The sequence below is a fragment of the Sapajus apella genome, unplaced genomic scaffold (genome assembly GCF_009761245.1).
Source record: "Sapajus apella isolate SASKATOON/1434 unplaced genomic scaffold, GSC_monkey_1.0 scaffold105, whole genome shotgun sequence".
NCBI classification, from domain to species: Eukaryota; Metazoa; Chordata; class Mammalia; order Primates; family Cebidae; genus Sapajus; species Sapajus apella.
In genome coordinates, this window is record NW_022437045.1 from 2,302,468 (window position 1) to 2,325,327 (window position 22,860).

The 22,860-nt window shown below is 47.1% G+C and overlaps 1 long non-coding RNA gene across 1 annotated transcript; it reads right to left on the reverse strand.

Moving 5' to 3' along the window:
* Nucleotides 1–9,090: 9,090 nt before the first annotated feature.
* Nucleotides 9,091–15,889, reverse strand: LOC116536897. Its single transcript, XR_004262857.1, has 3 exons — nucleotides 15,551–15,889; nucleotides 14,208–14,264; nucleotides 9,091–10,001 (listed from the first exon to the last, which is right to left on the reverse strand). It is a non-coding gene; the product is annotated as an uncharacterized LOC116536897 (long non-coding RNA).
* Between the last annotated feature and the right edge of the window lie 6,971 nt (nucleotides 15,890–22,860).

The window sequence follows — 22,860 nt, forward strand, 5'->3', positions numbered from 1 at the left end:
TGGGAGGCCAAAGCGGGAGGATCACTTGAGCCCAGGAGTTGGAGAACAGCCTAGGCAATCTAGCAAGACCCTATCTCTACAGAATAAAAAGTTAAATATTAGCCAATGTGATGGTGTGCCCCTGTCGTCCCAGCTACTCAGGAGGCTGAGGTGGGTGGATCACTTGAGCCCAGGAATTCAAGGCTGCAGTGAACGATGATCATACCACTGTACTTCAGGGTGGGTGACAGAGCAAGACACTGTCTCAAAAATAAATAAATAAGGAAAGAAATTCATGAACATTTGCTTTATAATTATTTTGTTTACAAGTAATATAGGCTGATGGACTCTGAAGATGTCAACTGTTATTTTTTTTCCTTTTTTTTTGACAGGGTCTCACTCTGTCACCCAGGCTGGAGTGCAGTGGTGCAATCTCGGCTCACTGCAACGTCTGCCTCAGGGTTCAAGTGATTCTCATGCCTCAGCCTCCTGAGTAGCTGGGATTATGGGCACCCACTACCACACTCAACTAATTTTTGTATCTTTAGTAGAGACAGGGTTTTTCCATGTTGGCCAGGCTGGTCTCAAACTCAAGTGACCCACTCACCTTTGCCTCTCAAAGTGCTGGGATTACAGGCAGGAACCACCGTGCCCAGCCAACTGGCTTTCCTTAAAATATTATCAACAATAACCTCATAGTTGCTTATAAAAATGACATGAAGGCAGGACAAAGCTATGTTTCCTCTCACATAAAATGAAGTGGGAACTACACTGCCTCTAAGATTCCTTTGGGCTCAAATAGCCAATAGAGTATCCTCAAATCCCCTATTTACACTTGATTGGGAAAAGATCTATTTATATTTATCTTGGACCAGATGATGCAATCTGCTTTAATCAACACTGATAATTCTCATTTGTGAGCCATTTTCTCTAAAGTTGTACATTCTGCTGATCAGGCCGTAAAGTGCACAAGTTAAGAATTTGTTATAATCTTTGTTAATATCAAAACCTCATAAGTTTAGTGTCCATTCACACAGAAAATCTAAAAGATTCCCTGGCTTTCTGATATAGTTCTCATAACAAGTTCTTCTAATTTTCTATTTTTTATTTATTTTATTTTATTTTATCTTTTTGGGACAGGGTCTTGTTCTGTTGCCCAGGCTGTAGTGCAATGGTGCGATCTCAGCTCACTGCGGCCTCTGTCTCCCGGGCTGAAGCGATCCTCCCACTTCAGGTGTGTGCCACCATGCCTGGCTAATTTTTGTATTGTTTGTAAAGACAGGATTTCACCATGCTGCCCTGGCTGGTCTCAAACACCTGAGCTCAAGCAATCTGCCTGCTCGGCCTCCCGAGTTCTGGGATTACAGGTGTGAGCCACCACGCCCAGCCTAATTTTTAAGTATTAAAGAAAAAAGTTTAAAGAATTCTGGAATCTAGGTCTAATTCTGCCTGCCTTTATCTTCTTAGGTTGGAGGAACTGAAACAAGTTACTTAACTTGCCAGAAACATCAACCTTCTCTTCTAAAAAATGAGTTGAACTAGATGATTTTAAAAGTCTTCTTCTGTCCTTCTTTTTTTTTTTCTTTTTTCTTTTGAAATGGATTCTCACTCTGTCACACAGGCTGGAGTGCAGTGGTGCAGTCTCGGCTCACTGCAACCTCCACCTCCTGGGTTCAAGCGATTCTCCTGCCTCAGCCTTCCGAGTAGCTGGGACTACAGGCATGTGCCACCATGCCCAACTAACTTTTTGTATTTTTAGTAGAGACGTGGTTTCATGGTGTTAGCCAGGATGGTCTGGATCTCCTGACCTCATGATCTGCCCATCTCAGCCTCCCAAAGTGCTGGAATTATAGGCGTGAGCCACCGCGCCCAGCCAAAAGTCTTCTTCTGTTATAAAATGCTTGCTAATAAATGGTAACTTTGAAAACTACAGCATGGTTTGTGACTTGGGACATTTTGAACAGGCATATGTGAATATAAATTCTCATTTAAGTATCACTGTTACTTACATAGTTTTCAAAAGTTTGTCATATCATCTACTGCACACAGAAATATAAATATACGTTTATATCTTGAAATTATCCAAGAATTTTCAATGCATTCTACAAATGTTTAGAGATTTTCCTTTAGACAGTGGAAAAAACTGTATGGCGTATTATTTAAGGTTGACAAACACACATTTATGTGTCCATCTGTTTTTGAACAATAAATTTATCGATTTGTTGAAAATTCCAACTCTTGGCTACCAACTCTGTACACTCCATGTCTGAGTGAATTTTCTTTTTTTTTTTCCTTTTTCTTTTTATTTAGTAACTCCTCTGAGCTAGGTCTGAGTGAATTTTCTAATGTGATTTATCAAACTATCAAAATGTAGCTTCAGTGACAAACATGCACGTTGCAATGACATTCTCTCCTCAGCACATACCAGGACTCCTGCAATGTCAACCATCCGGTGGGCTCAATTTCCTCACACATTCAGACTAATGGCCAGGATGGGACTTATGACCGTCCGACTTAGTGACATCCCTAGATTTTTAAAGACAGGTCATCTTAAAATTCCAATTACATGGTAAACTGAAATAGAAGAAAGCAAAGCGCTGCCTGTTGGAATCCCTCAGGAAATGGCCTTTATTGAAGATGTGGAAGTGCTGTTTTTTCACTAATATTCATTATAAAATAGATGTTTTTAAGTAGGCTGACACTTCATCAAATCGTTTTCACTGTCAATATGCTTATAACTAGCATATTCAACAAACTTTTTCTTTTTTTTTTTTTGAGACAGAGGCTCACGCTGTCACCAGGCACCAGGCTGGAGTGCAGTGGTGCAATCTCAGCTCACTGCAACCTCCGCCTCCCAGGTTCAAGCAATTCTCCTGCCTCAGCCTCCTGAGTAGCTGGGACTACAGGCGTGAGCCACCACACCTGGCCTCAACAAAGCTTTTCTTTAGAAACCAGATGTTTGCTTTAAAAATGGTTCCTGTCAAGCCACACATCGTGGATCATTCTGAAATAAGAAAAACTATGCTTCATTTATATGTGAGAGGCCTACAAATCTCTTGCCCATCTCTGGCAAATTAACTAACATAGTTAGATCCTCACAATCCTAAGCAAGGCATTTCAGAAGGGCATCGTGCTGAGGAAAGACATGGGAAGACAGATCTCGTTCCACTCCCCGACACCCCCTACATACACTGAATCCCCTAAGAGAGCAAGTCTTGCCTCATTTAGAGCAGTTTCTCAAAGTATGATCAAAAAGCCAGTAGCAGGCCAGGCGCAATAGCTTATATCTGTAATCCTAGTACTTTGCGACTTCAAGGTGGGAGGACTGATTGAGGCCAGGAGTTCAAGACCAGTCTGAACAACATGGCAAGACCCTTTCTATATAAAAAATACAAAAATTGGCCGGGAGCAATGGCTCATGCCTGTAATCCCAACACTTCGGAAGGCCAAGGCGGGCGGATCACTTGAGGTCAAGAGTCCAAGACCAGCCTGGCCAACATGGCAAAACCCCATCTCTACTAAAAATCCAAAAAGTTAGCTGGGGATGGTGGTGGGCACTTGTAATCCCAGTTATCGGGAGACTGAGGCAGGAGAATTGCTTGAACCCGAGAGGCAAGGTTTGCAGTGAACCGAGATCACATCACTGCACTCCTGCCTGGGCAACAGAGTAAAAATAAAGACTCCATCTTTTTTTTATTTTTAATTTTTTGGGGGGAAAGTCTTAAAAAATGTTGCTCAGGCTGATGTACAATGGCCTGATCTCAGCTCACTGCAACCTCTGCCTCCTGGATTCAAGCAATTCTCCCGCCTCAGCCTCCTGAGTAGTTGGGATTACAGGCACGCACCAACACACCCAGTAATTTTTGTATTTTTAGTAGAAACAGGGTTTCACCATGTTGACTAGGCCGGTCTCGAACTTCTGACCTTGTGATTCACCCATGAGCGTGGCAAACCCCAGCTATTCAGGAGGCTGAGGCAGGACAATTGCTTGAACCCAGGAAGTGGAGGCTGCAGTAAGCAGAGATCATACCATGGCACTCCAGCCTGAGCCACAAGAGCAAGACTCTGTGTCAAAAAAAAAAAAAAAAGTAAAGAACTCTCACAGTGCTGGGTCAAGTGGCTCACACCTGTAATCCTAGCACTTTGGGCGGGCAAGTTGGGCAGATCACTTGAGGTCAGGGGTTCGAGACCAGCCTGGCCAACATGGTGAAACCCCGTCTCTACTAAAAATACAAAAATTAGCCAGGCATAGTGGTACACACCTGTAGTCCTAACTACTCAGGAGGCTGAGGCAAGAGGATTGCTTGAACCCGGGAGATGGAGGTTGCAGTGAGCCAAGACTGCACCACTGCACTCCAGCCTGGGTGACAGAGCTAGATTCCACCTCAAAAAACAAAACAAAACAAAACAAAACCTCTCTCAGGGTCTCTCCAAGATTCCTGGGTCTCTGACATAGCCTGTCCTCACGATACCTGGCCTGCTTCCAGATGGAATTCCTCATTGTTATTGTGGAAAGACAGGCAGTCCTCCAGGGTTGGGGGTGAAAGGGGAAATGAGGGACTAGTCCCCAGTGAGCCACTCCTCCCTCCCCAGGCTGCCAGGCTAATTGGAAAGAGCCTTGCCCTGAGCAACCTGACCTCCTTTTTTTTTTTTTTTTTTTTTGAGACGTAGTCTCGCACTGTTGCCCAGGCTGGAATGCAATGGTGCGATCTCGGCTCACTGCAACCTCCGCCTCCCAGGTTTAAACAATTCTCTAGCCTCATCCTCCCGAGTAGCTGGGATTACAGGTGCCCGCCACCACACCTGGCTAGTTTTTTTGTATTTTTAGTAGAGATGGGGTTTCACCATATTGGCCAGGCTGGTCTCGAACTCCTGAAGTGAACATCCACTCACCTCGGCCTCCCAAAGTGCTGGGATTATAGGCATGAGCCACCAGGCCCCGCTGCAACCTGACCTCTGTTACCATCCTCCAAGCCTTCTACTCTGGTGCAACAGACCATCCACTGGCTCATTGTGGGTTATACCATGACTGCCTTCTGCCTCTTCATGTAGGGCAAATGGCTTAAGGTAACGGAAGTCCTGCATGTGAAGCTCAGAGGAACCCACTGCAACCTCCGGCAGTGAGGGATGCTCCAGGCCATGTCTACGTCAGCCGCCTCTCTCCTCTCTACAAATTCATCTATTTTCTTAGCCACGTCTTCTTTTCGGCCTACTATATTCAGAAAGCAACGGTACCAAAGAAAGAGGAGTTAAAGGTGATGCAATCATCTATTTCCCGGGTCAGTAAATGTCCTACAGTTAAGCTCAAACTACCAGGTTATACAAAAGAGCAACAGACTTGGAAGAAAAGATGGTATTAGAAATTTGGGGAGAACTCCAAGTATGAGCCTGGCTACTACATACATAGTATGGGCACTGATGACTCTGACTTACTGAGGCACGCTGGGAAGAAGCTGGAAGGACTACAGACTAGGAACGAGGAGTGACTCTGACCAGCCTTCCAATCAAATGTCTTGTCTTGTAGGTAGCCTTCAGCAGGGCTGGTGCAGAAATTACTTATCACAGCCGGGTGCAGTGGCTTATACTTGCTTGTTTTTCTGGTCGGAGTTTCACTCCTGTTGCCCAGGCTGGAGTGCAATGATGCGATCTCAGCTCACTGCAACATCCACCTCCCAGGTTCAAGCAATTCTCCTGCCTCAGCCTCCAGAGTAGCTGAGATTACAGGCATGCACCACCACGCCCAGCTAATTTTTTGTATTTAGTAGAGACATGGTTTCACCATGTTGGTCAGACCAGTCTGAAACTGCTGACCTCAGGTATTCCACCCACCTTGGCCTCCCAAGGTGCGGGGATTACTGGCATCCATCAGCGCACCTGTCCAGCTCACACTTGTAATTCCAGCACTTCGGGAGCTCGAGGCAGGCGGATCTCCTGAGGTCAGGAGTTCAAGATCAGCCTGGCCAACAAGGCGAAACCCCGTCTCTACTAAAAATACAAAAATTAACTAGGCGTGGTGGTGGGTGCCTGTAATCCCAGCTACTCGAGAGGCTGAGACACGAGAGTCACTTGAACCCAGGAGGCAGAGGTTGCAGTGAGCTGAGATCGAGCCACTATACTCCAGCCTGAGGGACAAAGTGAGACTCTGTCTCAAAAAAAAAAGAAAAAGAAAGAAAGAAAGAAAGAAAGAAGGAAGGAAGGAAGGAAGGAAGGAAGGAAGGAGAAAAAGAAAGAAAGAAAGAAAGAAAGAAAAAAAGAAAGAAAGAAAGAAAGAAAGAAAGAAAGAAAGAAAGAAAGAAAGAAATTACTTATCCCCCTATTCACAGCCTCACAGCTAAGACATGGCATTCCCAGCTGTGCCTCTGCTGCTGGCCAAGTCTCACTGGAGCCAAAGGGGAAACTCCGAAGGAGCAGAGGGCCACATCTCGCCTCTCGGCTCCCCCATGCACACTGCCTTATCTCTCGCCCTCTGGCCAGGAATCAGTTGTGTTTTTCCTCTGCCAATTTACTATGACTATGTATGTGCTGCTACCACCGCCACCACCATGGTGGGCAGGGAGGGGTGCAAGGCCCTGCTCCTCCACTCTTTCTACCCTGGACTGCATCAGATACAATCATTTCTGTGTGTTCGGTTTTTCACCACGAGCATTCCCGACTGCTTTCTTTCACAGTCCTTCTCCAGACTAGCTATGGCTGAAATAATCAGGTTTCTCTTTTACAGAGCGCAGGAAGCTGGAAATGTGAAGCTAAAGCCTGTCTTCCAAGCCTGGAACCAAACTGCTAACTCTGTAACCTCACATCTGTCCCCGAGGTCCAAGGGGAACAGTTTACACCATTAGATACCGCTAAGTTTAGGAACCCCCAAAACAACCAGATGCACAAGAAGAGTATTCATGGGATAAACAAAGAGCGTATGTGGAGCCCTGGCTTCCCAGACTCCGCAGTCTCAGGGCAGGAAGGTCATCTCAGGGCGGTAAGTTCTGCACAGGCGAAGGCAGCAGAAAGGGAATGCCAGCTGATGGCCACCATCTTCTCTGTATATTCTACACTGGCACTGTTGCGGGCAAATGCCCCTACCTCAAAAACAATAGTATCACTGCTGGGTACCAGCTCTCGAATATCGCTGGCCACTGGGATGGAAAAAAAAAGTGCCAATTTTCAGCCAGGCATGGTGGGTGGCTCATGCCTATAATCCCAGCACTTTGGGAGGCCAAGGCCGGTAGATCACTTGAGGTCCGGAGTTCAAGACCAGCGTGACCAACATGGTGAAACCCATCTCTACTAAAAATACAAAAATTAGCTGAGCATGGTGGTGAGCTCCTGTAATCCCAGCTAATCAGGAGGCAACTCCAGCCTGGGCCACAGAGCAAAACTCCGTCTCAAAAAAAAAAAAAAAGAAGTGCCAATCTTCATACATCCAAATGGATGTATGAAAGAGAAGGTAATTAAGAATCCAGGCCAGGCACAGTGGCTTATGCCTGTAATCCCAACAATTTGGGAGGCCAAGGCAGGCAGATCATCTGAGGTGAGGAGTCTGAAACCAGCCTGACCAACATCGTGAAACCCCATCTCTACTAAAAATACAAATTAAGGCCAGGCACAGTGGCTCATGTCCGTAATCCCAGAATTTGTAGAGGCCAAGGCGGGTGGATCAGCTGAGGTAAGAAGTTTGAGACCAGCCTGGTCAACATGGTGAAATCCTGTCTCTACCAAAAATAAAAAATTAGTCAGGCATGGTGGTGTGTGCCTGTAATCTCAGCTACTGGGGAGGCTGAGGCGGTGGAATGGCTTGAACCTGGGAGGGAGAGGCTGCAGTGAGCTGAGATCGTGCCACTGCACTCCGGCCTGGGTGACAGAAAGAGACTCCATCAAAAAATAAAACAACATAATATAAAATAAAAATAAAATAATATTTTATTTCCAACAATAATAATTCACTTTCCAACCAAAGTGATCTGACACTGATTCTTAATTACCTTCAAGAGCTTCTGGGAGCTGTCAGCTACTCCAACACTGAGCTAGTGTAAAAGCCGAACCACGAGGCCGCAAAAGTGGTCAAAGGGTCTGGGAATTCAGGTGTGGGGCTTCAATCAGAACTTTCTTCTGCGTGTGGATGTAAAGCTGCAGCACACCAGCTCGGTTCAGCAGACTATCCAGGGACTATCCATCGGCACCAGGGAACTCTGGTGGGCTGGTCTGAGCACACCTCCCCAGGGTCTCATCCATTCTTCAACAACGGAGACTTGTGCCTGTCACAGCTGAGCAGCTCTTATGCCTTCCCTACCTGGACAGCCTCCAGACTGGCCTCTTCCAGCACCAGAATGAGCCTAGGCCTTTAAACCTGTTTCCTGCCCTGGGTCAGGGCCTCTTGGGTGCCAGAGACTCCCAGTCCTGTTCCTGCTCCCCATCACTCTGGTCACAAGGTTGGATTCCAACACCAAGTGTGGCCATCTTGCAGCCCTACTTTTAAACTTTTATAAAATGTTTTTTTTTTTCTTTTCTTATACTGTGTAGCTGCATAGAAACATTGAGTTTTATAGTTGAAAGGACCCCCAAAATTCATTTAGTCCAAAGTTAAAAATAAAGAAATGGTAACCAAGAGAGAATATACTGCTTTGTTCAAGATCACGCAGCAATTTTTGGCAAAACTGCCCCAAATCCAGGGATCCAGTCTTTTTTTCAGTACAATATGCTGACTACCTGGAACTGGACAGTTACCTCCAACTGGACAAACACCAAGAACAATTCAATGAAACACATATAAGTTCTCTCAAATAGCTCATCTTCTGTCACCCATCAAAATGGAGAAAAGCAAAGTGATAAAAGCCATGTGAGTCCCAAAACACCTCACATAACAGACTCAACAGAAAGCACTTTTTTGGGGGGAAGAGGGGAGTCCTGCTCTCTCCCCCAGGCTGAAGTGCAGGGGTACAATCTTGGCTTACTGCAACCTCCACCTCCCAGGTTCAAGTGATTCTCCTGCCTTAGCCACCCGAGTAGCTGGGATTACAGACACCCGCCAACATACCCAGCTAATTTTTGTACTTTTAGTATAGATGGGGTTTCACCATATTAGCCAGGCTGGTCTCGAACTCCTGACCTCAAATGATCCGCCCACCTTGGCCTCCCAAAGTGCTGGGATTATAGGCATGAGCCACCGCGCCTGGCCATGACAATCATTTGTATATCATTAATAAGGAACCCAATGGGGAGAGAAAGAAGGACACAGAGACACATACACCCACCTTACTCACAAGGTTATAACCACCATACACAGAAGGTGGCCATGTGGAGGATGGACCCTGAGGGTGGTGAGGACAGAGTGATGACTTTTCAAGAGAAAATGAAGGGTCAGAAAATGAGCAGGAAAAGCTTTAGAAGGAACACTTGAGATGAGACTGGAAGGCTGAGGAAGCCAGTACTCTCTAGTTATTAAGTTGGTGCAAAAGTGATGGTGGTTTTTGCAATTACTTTCGATGTATACAACAACCTAACACAACAACAAAATTCTAACACAGAAGAAGATGCAAGCAAGTGGAACCTGCTGGGAGGGCACGAGTGTATCCACAATGAATGGATCCAATCAGTGAGGTTTCTGCCTTTCTTTCAAATCTGTGTAACCTGAAGGCATTTGCCCACATGACACACGGTGCGCTTCCCAACGAGCGGTTCAGCAGATGGCTGTCAAGGGAGGGTCACTAAGGCTAACCCAGTTTCACAGAATGACTAAGATTTTCCAGAGGGAAAATTCAAAATGGACAAGTGAAATGGGAAAATATTTTGGTTTCTGATTCCTCCAGGCTTCATGTATTCATGCAGTAGGTATTGATCCCAGAAGTTTCAAATGCCACCAACGCAAAAGGTAACTTAATTCGTTTTGATGTATTCCAGATGGGTTCTTCCTTTATTTCTGCTCATAGGCACCATGTGCTTTTGAGAGACCTCATTTCAAATCAGCTTCACAGCTCTACAGAGTGGTGAGAAGTATGACTATTATTTTGCCAATCATAACCTTAGCACAAGGCCTGAAGAAGAAGGTTCAGACGAAGGATTTAGTGGCTCCATTGCCAGAAGACACTGAGAATCATCAGAGAACAATTTTATTCTTTGCCTGAGGAAACTAAGTCCCTCAAATGTCTAGGTGACTTGCCAAATGGGTAAAAGGTGTCTTCCACACCAGAATCTAGAGCTATAAATATCCAATACAACAACCTTGCCACAACTCCACACATGGGGCAAAAATATGGATCAACTTTTATGTATTTTAACTTTTAGCACTTTAGTACTGATAAAGTCCATTTAGACAGTCAAATATTTGGCAAAGGTTCTCTCAATCTCATAATCATAATACTTTTAAAACAATTTCAGTAAACACTTCACACATTCTGTCAACCATCATTTAAGAGTATTCACAGGGCTGGGCACAGTGGCTCACGCCTGTAATCCCAGCACTTTGGGAGGCCAAGGTGGGCAGATCATGAGGTCAGCAGATCGACACCATCCTGGCTAAGACAGCGAAACCCCGTGTCTACTGAAAACACAAAAAAATTAGCCAGGCATGGTGAAACCCACCTGTAGTCCCAGCTACTCGGGACGCTGAGGCAGGTGAATTGCTTTAACCTGGGAGAGTCGTAGGTTACAGTGAGCTGTGATCACGCCACTGTACTCCAGCCTGGGCGACAGAGCGAGACCCCGTCTCAAAAGAAATAAAAAAGTGTTCACTAAAGCACCAGCCTGGATTTAAAAGCAGTACAAAAACAAAACAAGCATGGCCAGGTGCAGTGGCTGATGCCTATAATCCCAACGCTTTGGGAGGCCAAGGAGGACAGATCACCTGAGGTCAGGAGTTCGAGACCAGCCTGGCCAACAAAATAAACCCCCCCTCTATTAAAAAAAAATTACAAAAATTAGCTGGTTGTAGTGGCAGGTACCTGTAATCCCAGCTACCTAGGAGGCTGAGGCAGGAGAATCACTTGAACCCGGAGGTGGAGGTTGCAGTGAGCCATGATCACACCACTGTACTCCAGCCTGGGTGTCAGAACAAAACTTCATCAAATAAATAAATAAATAAATAAAGCGATCAAAGCACTCCCTGCATAATGGAGAAGTCACCAAAAATTAAATAGTATATGACGAATGTGAGGGCTGACATAGACCAGGCAAGTGCCTAAGGAGCAACTCAGAGGGACAGCTTCTCTGGGTCTCTGTAGATGCCTGGGGGTTAACCAGACAGGAAATAAAGCAAGGGAAAAAATGACAGAAAGAAACAGAAAACACTTAGTGAACTTTCTCATTGTATCAGGCCAGGTTCTAAGCACATTATGCTAATTTTATTTTATTTTGAGATGAGGTCTTGCTCTGTCACCCAGGCTGAAGTGCAGCTGCATGATATTGACTTACGACAGCCTTGACCTCCTGGGTTCAAACAATCCTCCCACCTCAGCCTCCTGAGGAGCTGGGACTACAGGCATGTATCACCATGCCCAGCTAATTTTTGTTTTTTTTTTTGTAGAGACAGGGTCTTACTGTGTTGCTCAGGCTGGTCTCAAACACCTGGCCTCAAGTATCATCCCGCCTCAGCTTACCAAAGTGCTGAGATTATGGACGTGAGCTACCACCCCCAGCTACGTTCTATTTATTAATTTCTCAATTCTCAAAAGAATATTCTAAGAAGGCACTGCTGTCATCCTCCTTTTAGAAATGAAAATCTTAAGGCACAGAATGCTCTTTACTAGACAACAACAATACAATTTTTCGAATTTTAAAATAACAAAAAATATTGCACTAAAATTCATCACTATATTTGAAAGGTAATGAGAATCCTTAACTTTCACCAGTATAAGAAAAGACTTGCAAGCTTATTCATTGTACCATTTCCCAAACTACTAACAAAAAGAGCTTCAAAATTCAAGTTTTACATACTGTTCCCTATGCAAAGAAATCACTTAGTAATGGGAACTCATGATGAACCACGTCCAAAAGGCGCATTCAGAAACCTAACCATGAATTTAAAAGAAAGCTTGTAATCCAACACCACGAAAACACAATGAATGCTGCAGTCCAGATTCGGTTACTCAATCTACAAACCTCATAAATGAAAACAAAGCAGACCAATTTCCAGCTAGATGGAATGCCTGGAGCGGAGTGGGCCAGAGCCCCGGCCATATAACATCCAAGAGAGGAAATACATTATACCTTTCTGGCAGGGACTCTTCTCAGGGCACCAGCCTATGTCTGCTGGCAGTAATCATCTGTGGGCCCTTTTTCTCCCATAATATTATGAAAAAAGATTTCATAAAAATAAAAGCTTTCAAATGCTAGATGATTCTTATTAAGATCCTTTATTTGTTTACAATTAAGGGCATGCTAACCGTTGGGTCGGGATACCGGGTGGAAGGCTTACGTGGGTCACTTGGATCCCATGTGACCCATGTGGACCAGCTTGGCCAACATGGTGAAATCAAATTGATCTCAGTGGGGTTTCACCATGTTCGTCAGGCTGGTCTCGAACTCCTGACTTCAGGTGATCGGGACTCAAATCTCAGCTGTGCAATTTCAAACGACTGAACTTGGGTAAGGGATCCTACAGGTCTCCAACGTTCTCCCTCTGGGTTGTCATATGGGTGAGCAGCCTGGGTGTCATCCTTTACTGGATGTGACTCTCCCTGCCCACCACTTTCTCAGTCACCAGGTCCGTCCCACTTCCTTTATATTTCTGGAATCTTCTTCCATGTCTGTCCCCACTGTTCTACTGCCACCTCCTTTAATGATCTACACTGTTACCGCTGACCTTCTTCCTGCCAGTCTTGCTCCCCTAAACCTACGCACAACAATCTAAAAAGAAACTGGTTTCTTTTTGTTTGAGAGGGAGTCTCGTTCTGTTGCCCAGGCTAGAGTGCAGTGGTGCGATCCTGATTCACCGCAGCCTCCACCTCTCAAGTTCAAACAATTCTCGTGCCCCAGTCTCCTGAGTAGCTGGGACTACAGACATGTACCGCCTGGCTAATTTTTGTATTTTTAGTAGAGATGGGGTTTCACCATTTTGGCAGGCTGATCTTGAACTCCTGACCTCAAGTGATCCACCAGCCTTGGCCTCCCAAAGTACTGGGATTACAGGCATAAGCCATGGTGCCTGAACAGAGCTTGTTTCAAATGCAAATCTACCTATCACTCCTTCACCTAAAACTTAAGGAATTTGCTTTTGTGTCACTTAACGTCACTTACAGTTCTCTACTTGAAGTTCTCTTACTATCATGTTCAGAGTGTTCAGAGTTTAACAGTTCTTTTTTATTTATTTTATTTTTTTTTTGAGACAGAGTTTCACTCTATTGCCCAGGCTGGAGTGCAGTGGCGCAATGACACAACCTTCGCCTCCCGGGTTCAAGTGATTCTCCTGCCTCAGCCTCTCGAGTAGCTGGAATTGCAGGCATGCCCCACCACACCTGGCTAATTGTTGTGTTTTTAGTAGAGATGGGGGTTTCTCCATGTTGGTCAGGCTGGTCTTGAACTCCCAACCTCAGATAATCCACTCGCCTCAGCCTCTCAAAGTGCTGGGATTGCAGGCGTGAGTCACCGCGTGCAGACCAGCTTACCAGTTCTTAACACATTGTAGGGAGTTCACTCAATACATGTTTAACGTTGAGGGAGTTAAGCATAAATTTCTTCCTTATTCCACAAAAGTCTTGCTTTTTTTTAAATTCAGAGGAATAAATGAGACGATGTATACAGATGGCCTAGCACAGGCCAAGTAGTTACTGCCATAGCTTCTGACTCCTCTTACTGCTCATTGTTCCAAAGTTTGCAAAGTGCTTTCATGCACTTGAGCTCATCTGATCCTTGTAACAACTCTGAGATTTAAGAAGTTACAAGAGGCCAGGCGAAGTGGCTCACACCTATAATCCCAGCACTTTAGGAGGCCGAGGCGGGTAGATCACGAGGTCAGGAGTTCAAGATCAGCCTGGCAAACATGATGAAACTCACCTTTACTAAAAATACAAAAATTAGCTGGGCATGGTGGAGCATGCTTGTAATCCCAGCTACTTGGCAGGCTGAATCAGGAGAATTGCTTGAACCGGGACCGGGACCCAGGAGGTGGAGGTGCAGTGAGCCAAGATCATGCCCAGCCTGGGCTACAGAGCAAGACTCTGTCTCAAAAAAAAGAAGTTACAAGAAACTGAGGCTGGTGACGTTTACAGTCTGTAGAAACAAAGCTAATTTTCAGATAAATCTACTGATTCCAAATCCTGAGTTTTTCCTTTATGCCTTTCTGTCAGGAGTTCTAGCTTCTACTATAGAAAATAATAAAGAAATAAAAATTATTTTTCCTGGTGGGGCGTGGTGGCTCATGCCTGTAATCCTAGCACTTTGGGAGGCCAAGGCGGGTGGATCACCTGAGGTCAGGAGTGCAAGACCAGCCTGGCCAACATGGCAAAACCCCATCTCTATTAAAAATACAAAGATTAGCAGGGCGTGGTGGCGGGCACCTGTAACCCCATCTATTTGGGAATCTGAGACAAGAGAATCACTTGAACCCAGGCGACAAGGTTGCAGTGAGCTGAGATTGCCACGGCACTGTAGCCTGGGTGACAGAGCGAGACGGTCTCAAAAAAAAAATTATTTTTACTATAGCATATCAAATGTCTTTGAACATATAATATGGATGCCCATCTTTTCCATAAAGTTTAACCAATACTTTTTATAGCATTTAAGAAATACAAACACAAGGGCCAAACTCCACTCCAAATGGACTTTGGGTCATTTCTTATCAATTACTTTAAATAAGAAAGCTCTCACCTGGTTTGTTCATTCATTCCTCCATTCAGCAAATGTTTATCACATGCCTAGTTTATCCAGGGCATTGTGTTTGGCACTGAAAATCTTTTCTTTCCCTGAGATCTAAAAATTTAGCCTATAACTTCAAGATTTTCCAAGTGAAGCCAGTGATGGAACACATAAACGGCTGTTCTTACAGGTACTTGACTAAACAGCAATGAAGCAGAAGCCAGGAACTCTGAAAGTTCATTCTGGCTATGCCTCTAGACAAGTTCAGTGACCCTGGACAAGTTCCTGGGACTCAGTTTCCTTACCCATAAAACGGGAGAATTGGTCCATATTATCCTTAAAGTTATGCCAGTGCTTTGAATTCTAGAGATGCCAATATTCCATATAACTAGCAAACACTTTTGACACTACCAGTGTATAATTTTATATCACAATCTTATAAATGTTTGTGTGATAATTCACATACTTACTGTAGCTTGAAAAATACCACCAGATTGCCCCACAAATTGTTAATTTTTAACTACAAACCAAATTTGGAGCATTTTTACAACTCTTGCAGCCAATTCAGCTTGCAAATTGCCCCCCTTAATGAAAACTGCATTTTTCATGCATAAACTGCGATATTAAATACTGATCTCATTGGAAATCCTAAATAAATCAGACTCAAGCCCTTCTTACTTTCTTAATCTGTGACATCTCACTTTAGGATGATTTAAATTCTCATATACAAAATGGCACTGTAATGCAATTCATTAGCACATGTTTATGTGAGCAAACCTCTTTAGGGCCTTACTTTCAAGTTTCTTGCACCCTTACTTCTCACAGCAAATCACGATTAGACATGTAAACCTTAATGCCCTGAAAAGTCATCAGCTGAGGAGGTCCACCGCTTGTTGACACAAATCCCTGATGCCCACCCATGAATTCACACTCACAGATTCTTCCCTGTAATCAAGAAGACATCTGCCTAAGCATCACCGAAACAGCCCAGACAAAGAGAGAAACTGAAGCATATTTCTGTATACTGACTTACACAAAAACATCTGCCCCCAAACTCTTACTTCTTTCTAGACTTCATTTGAAGTAATCCTTTCTAGCTGGTTGTGGTGGCTCATACCTACAATATCAGCCTTTTGGAGGCCAAGGAGGGTGGATCACTTGAGCTCAGGTGTTTGAGACCAGCCTGAGCAACATGGCAAAACCCCATCTCTACAAAAAAAATTTTTTTTAATTAGCCAGATGTGGTAGCAGGCTTCTGTAGTCCCAGCTACTTGGGAGGCTGAGAAGAGAAGATCATTTGAGCTGGGGAGGCTGAGGCTGCTGTGAGCCTCACTCTAGCCTGGGTGACAAAGGGAGACCCTGTCTCAAAAAAAAAAAAAAAAAAAAAAAGGGAAAGAATCCTTTCTTTCTTCACTCATTCACGGAACCTTAACTGAGCTCCTATTACATCAGTTGAAGTGATGGATGCTAAGTATACTAGTGGGGACGGGCTTAGTCAGGGTCACTACTAACCCACACTGTACTTTTGCTTAAATTACCAAATACATCCTCCTCCAGTGGAGAGGAGTGCACCAGAGGCTTGGGAAGTGGAACGTGAATTGCATTTCAGCCTCCACTTGCCTGTTGGACGAGATGACCTTATGCAGTGAACAGCCTTAACAACTGTGCAAGGTAGCACTGCCAGATGTATATACAAAAATGAGTTCTAGTGGAAGCACTGACTACTGGAGGAGCTTAACTTTGCCTAGGGATAAGGGGGAAGAAAGGCTTCCCAGAGAAGGTATTTGACTGACACATTAAGAATGTGTGGGTAATTGACAGATGGACAAGAGGCCTAAGAACAGTGTGAGCAGAATCTCATTCATTCCAAACAGTGGTCTGGAAATGACAACTTGTGAGTAGTTTGATGTGTCTAGAGCAGGCAGTGTGAAAGTGGGGGAGAGTCGGGAGGCCTGGGGAAAGTCAGTAGATGGAACTGGAAAGGCAGGCAAGGTGCCACATTGCGAAGCATCTTAGCATGGTATGTCAAGGTGTTGAAAGCTGATTCTGAGACCATTAGGGGCGTGTTTTGCCACTGTAAATAACAAACTCTTCTTCAGTTATACCTTGCCATGTTCTTTTACATTTACCAAAAATCTCTGACACCCTGAAGCAACAAGTTTTATTTTCCTATAAAGTGAGTGGGTAGAATCCAGTGGAACAAAAGTTTGCTTGCAGAAGTGCACCAATCATGATCCTACATTTTAAAAACATAATCTTAAAGAACATCAGGAAATACTCCTAAGAGTATATACACATCAGTTCTACCAGTTATGCCCAAATTGTAAAACCAGCCATGGACACTGTTTTATCCAGAGCCCAGAACTGAAACACTTACAGCATATGATCTGCACCTGTACAAAAGTTGGCAGGATTTTAGAGACACTCTGGCTTAAATCGATTGGGAAGAGAACTAGAGTAGTCAGTGTTGTCTGTTAAGGTTGTCAGCATCATTTGGGGAGCAAGAGGTAGAATGCGTGAATTACCACGAGAAGAGAATGCCAGGCCCTTGGCTGCTTTGTAAATAAAGGTCTTACCACCACCCAAGGAAGCTGAGGGTCACCAAGTGGCCTCTTGCCTGAATCCTGCAGAGAAAAGCAGGAAAACCACCCCTTGAATGAAATTATCTTAGGGATCAAGCAGCCTTCCCTCCTTTAAATAAAGTTAACCTATTTTTCTATTTAAAAAAAAAAAAGAGGCACGGGAGCTCATCAATACTAAGTTTCACCGCTCCTTAAAGATAAAAACACCTCGTGCAATCTTACTCCCAGACCTTTCCAGCGGCTGTCGGCAACCAATGGTTGAAAGAATGGACTCTTCTTTCTCGACTGTTTTTGGTAGATAGGATACATTAGGGGTACAACGTGTCGGCTTTCACAGAAACCTGGCACCTCAGCCCCCCTAGGAGCGGCGCCTGTCCGGGATGGCTCCCGTGCTCGGAAAAGCAGGAGGGGCTGAGCAGGGACCGCACGGTCTACACTCGCAGAGCCGACCGCCTGGGATCCTGCTCCGCCGCAGCGCCTTCCTGAGTCTCCGAGGTCGCCAGGCGGGCGTGGGCGCAGCGGGCGCTCCACTCCGGGCATCCACGGCACCGCTTTGGGCAAGGACCTCGGTATCTGGAGGCAGGGACGCCGCCTCCTCCCATCCGGGATGGGACCGGGGCTGAAAGTGGGCCCCGCGTGTCACGCAGCGCGAGGGGACCAAGGACCTCGTTTCTGAGCTTCTGGAAAGTGCTTCGTCCCCCGTGCCAGGCTGCACCCGGACGCTGCCGCCCTCCGGGGAGAAGGTGCCAGGCCGCGCTCCACAGCTGCGACCTTCTGCGGGACTCTAAGGAAAGCGGGGGCAGAGAGGGGCGGCCAACAAAGGGGAAGGGAGGGGACCGCCGGCCGCGCGCCACCCCGCCCACAGGGCACCCGGAGCCGCTGCCGCCCCGCGCCGCCCTCGCCCTCCTGCGCCCTCGCCCGGGCGCCCCTTACCTCGGGTCGCGCGCCTGGCTCCGTGGAGCCGGTCGCACGCCGCACTCCGCGCCCCTCGGCGCGTGGCCCTCGCGGGGACGCCGGGCGGAGCTGGAGAAGTTTTGGGGGTCACTTTGTTCTCCACTCCGGCGCGCGCTGTGCGCCTGCGGCGACCGCGGCCACTGTTACGGCTGCCCCAGTCCCGAGCGCAGCGCCGGCGAGGCCCGAGCCGCGACCGCACCTCCCGTCCCGCCCCGGACACGCCCCGGACACGCCCCAGCCCCGCCCCGCGCCAGGCCTGGAACCCCCCCACTCCAGCTCCCGGCTGATGCCGGACCGTGTCCCTCGGTGCCTGCTTTTGGAACAACACAAATAATGAAAACAAAAACTCCAGAGACACCCAGCACGCGCTCACTGTGAGCCCGAGGCTCTACCTGCGACCGCGGACGCGATGCGCCCATGCGACCCAGTCCTTTCCCCAAAGAGTTTAAAGACAGCGCTCCTTGGGTTCCACCAAGGAAAGGCGGGCAGAGGTCAGCGGCCACAGACTTCCCATCTCCTTCCCCTTCGGAGAGGAGACGGCTTCACAGCGGAGGTGGCAATAGAGTTGGGACTCGAGGGCCCAGTCGAATTGGGACCTTCCAGATGGGGAAGCTGCGATCTTGCGCGCGCGCGCGTGTGTATGTGTGTGTGTGTGTGTGTGTGTGTGCGCGCGCGGGCGCGCGCGCGATTTGGCTCGATCTTGGCTCACAGCGACCTCCTTCTCCCGGGTTCAAGCGATTCTCCCGTCTCAGCCTCCTGAGGAGCTGGGATTACAAGCATGCGCCCCCAAGCCCGGCTAATTTTGTTAGTAGGGAAAGCGTTTCATCATGTTGGTCAGGCTGGTCTCGAAATCCGGACCTCAGGTGATCCGCCCGCCTCGGCCTCCCAAAGTGCTGGGATTACAGGCGTGAGCCACGGCGCCCGGCGGAAGCTGCAATTTTTATGAGAGAAGGCTGAGTGGCCCAGTGGGCCCGGACGCTGGGAAGGGCGAGGGAGCTCCGGAAACGCAGGAATGAAAGCTGCCTGGAACGCCAAGTTCCAGGAATTACTCTCCCTGCTTTGGGGGAAGGGAAAGTAGATGCAGACCGTACGTTAGGGTGGATCCTCCAAGAAGCAGCACCCAGTCAGGACAAATGCGGAGGGTTTTCTTGGGGGAAATGGCTGTGTAACCAAATGAGGAGGAGCTGTGAGAGCGGGAGCTGTGAGAGCTGGAGAGGGCCGCGCATTCTGCAAATCCGAGCCCAGGTGAAGGAGGCAGGGAAGCACCCATCCTGGCCTCTCTGCAGTCTAAGAAAAGTTCAGCAAGATCATCCATGAGGCCTTCAGCCAAAATTGCCCATCATGGGGATCCCGATTCTCCCTGGAACCTGCCTACCTTCGCGTCCACGCCGCCACCAGTCCTTGGCTGGGAGCAGCCAGATGGGAAGGATGGCCTTGGGCACAGTCCCAGGGCTGAAGTTCAGAGCACAGCAGCCTGGTCAGTTAGGTGCATGCAGTGCGTGAATACGACCCAGTCTCCGTAACTGGAGATGAGTCGAGAACTGTGAGTCAGAAAGACAGATGGAATTAGCTTTCCCACAACAAACCCGCAGTTTCAAAATGAAGCCTCCAGGCTTTGCGGGGATCGGTCAGACCTGCTCTCCACCCTCAACCACCACGGGCTCTATACACACTGGCCGGTAGCGACTGGCCCCTCCCACCACGTAGCCCTCCCCTGGTCGTGTCTGCATCTTTGCGCACTTGGCTCTGCCTGGGAAAATATCCTCCCACACCACCCACCCTTTCGTGCTCAAGTCAAGCGTCACCTCTAAGGAGCTTTTCTTCCTTGACACTTATTTACTGGGTTTTTTTTGTGGGGGGGGGAGGGGGTGTTGTTTTGCTTTGTTTTTTGAGATGGAGTCTGGCTCTGTCGCCTAGGCTAGAGTGCAGTGGCACGATCTCAGCTCACTCAACCTCCACCTCCCGGGTTCAAGTGATTCTCCTGCTTCAGCCTTCCCAGTAGCTGGGACCACAGGCATGAGCCACCACGCCCAGATAATATTTGTATTATTAGCAGAGATGGGGTTTCACCATGTTGGCCAGGCTGGCCTCGAGCCCCTCAAGTGATCCTCCCACCTCAGCCTCCCAAAGTGTTGGGATTATGGGCATGAGCCACGGTGCCTGGCCAACACCTTGTAAGTACTTCTTACTTCTGACCTTCATTTACCACACTGAGACAAGGGATGGGAGGTGCTGATGTGCGTTTATTTATTTTTCTTGCTTCTTTTATTGCATTTTTCACACTTTTAAAATATTTTTCTGATTATAAAAGTAACATGTTTGTTGCACAAACTTGAAAAATACATAGAACCCAGATGGCTCCAACTCTCCTGGTTCTTGTAGACAGACAACATCCTTTGACAGCCAAGTAACCAGAGTCTGAGCTCCCATCCCACGTGTATCCATCTGGGTCCCACCAAGAGAGAGACCACACAATGATTTCAACTGTGAAAGTTTAATACAAACAATTATTAACTACAACGGGATTAGAAGTAACGGGGAATTGACTAGGCTAGTAAGAAAGACAAAAGACAAAAGAAAATAGGAAGAGCAGATGGAAGCACTGAAGGAGCAGCCATCACCCCAGGGTGGGGAGAATGCACCCAAGGAAAGCTTCCCCTTCCCCCGGGGTTAAGACTCAGACCCCGCTGGGGAAGGCACAGCCATGGTTCACTAAGTGGCAGAGAGGTCACTGAGGTGCCAACCAGTGGTACTTGCTAGAAATCCACCCTCACTTGCTGGTTATCTACCCTTTAGAGTATGAAGAACACTGCTCACAGGGAGGTGTCTTCTGGAGGCTTTTCACTACAAAAGCACCTACAAAAAAAGCAGAGTTCTTGGAAGAAGCAGGTGGCCACTGGGTACTCCCAGAGAAGCCTCCCAAGCTGCAGGAGCTGCTGAGCAGAAGCATGGCAACCTGGAAACAAAACTCTGTCCTCCTACAGTGCCTTCCCATGCCCCATACCCACCATGCTTAATAACAAGCCAGCTGGCAAAGGCCGTTGTTGAAAAGGCCTAATCCAGCTGGATGCGGTGGCTCACGTCGGTAATCCCAGCATTTCGGGATGCCTAGGCGGGTGGAGGTCAGGAGTTTGAGACCAGCCTGGCCAACATGGCGAAACCCCATCTGTACTAAAAATACAAAAATTAGCCAGGCGTGCTGGTCCGCACTTGTAATCTCAGCTACTTGGGAGGCTGAGGCAGGAGAATCGCTTGAACCTGGGAGGTAGAGGTTGCAGTGAGCTGAGATCACGCCACTGCACTCCAGCCTAGGCAAGTGAGTGAGATTCCGTTTCAAAAATACTACCAGCCTGGTCAACATGGTGAGACCCCGTCTCTACTAAAAGTACAAAAATTAGCCGGGTGTGGTGGTAGGTGCCTGTAATCCCAGCTACTCAGGGGGCTGAGGCAGGAGAATCACTTGAACCCAGGAGACAGAGGCTGCAGTGAGCCGAGATCGTGCCACTGCATTCCACCTTGGGTGACAGAGACTCCATCTCAAAATAATAATAATAATGAAAAAAAAAATAAAAAGCCTAGATCTGTTTTTGTAGAGAAGGCAAAAAGGATGAACCTGGGGCTAAGGGGCCATGATCCACTAACCAGCACACTCTACAGGCTCAGAAAGTCCAGGCATCGTCCAGTTTCCTCTCCCAGACTCTTCCCGCACATTCCAGATGAATACTAACATTGCTACACGTCTCTCTGCTGGCACGTGTCCCCCAGCCACAGTTTAGTTCCTGTCCATGACTCCCCTGGCTGCAATCCTCTCTGTGCATTCCTGCCCCAAGGGCTTCGCCTCACCTGGAGGCATGGGCGCCTCCTCTCCTAGTTTCCACAGGTATGAACAAGAGGTGAGAGTCAACAAAACTGGCTAAGGAACCAGAAGGGAATTCTAGAAGAATCTACCCCTGAAGATAAATTCAAATTTCTACCCCTTGCAAAGAGAAAAAGAGCAGCATGTTTAAAAAGGCAGCCCACTTTCCTCAGCATCCACTCACTTGATAACCCCCAAGGTTTCAAAACTACTCAGCTACAGGATCCTACTATGTCCAAAATATTTAATCACAATAGGCCAGGCACGGTAGCTCACACCTGTAATCCCAGCACTTTGGGAGACCAAGGTGAGTAGATCACAAGGTCAGGAGTTCAAGACCAGCCTGGCCAAGGTGGTGAAACCCCATCTCTACTGAAAATACAAAAAATTTGCTGGGCATGGTGGTGGGCGCCTGTAATCCCAGCTACTCCGGAGGCTGAGGCAGGAGAATCACTTGAACCCCGGAAGTGGAGGTTGCAGTGAGGTGAGATCACGCCACTGTACTCCAGCCTGGGTGAAAGAGTGAAACTCTGTCTCAAAAAAAAAAAAAAAAAAAAAATTTACTAATAATATTAGCTGTAATCTCACTACCGAGAAGTAAGCATTTTGTCATATTCTCTTGCAGTCTTCAGACTCGGATTACCCAGATCTAAACTCTGTGAGATTAGGGATCATGCCCCACTTATCTTTCTGCCCCTGGTCACTTAGTAC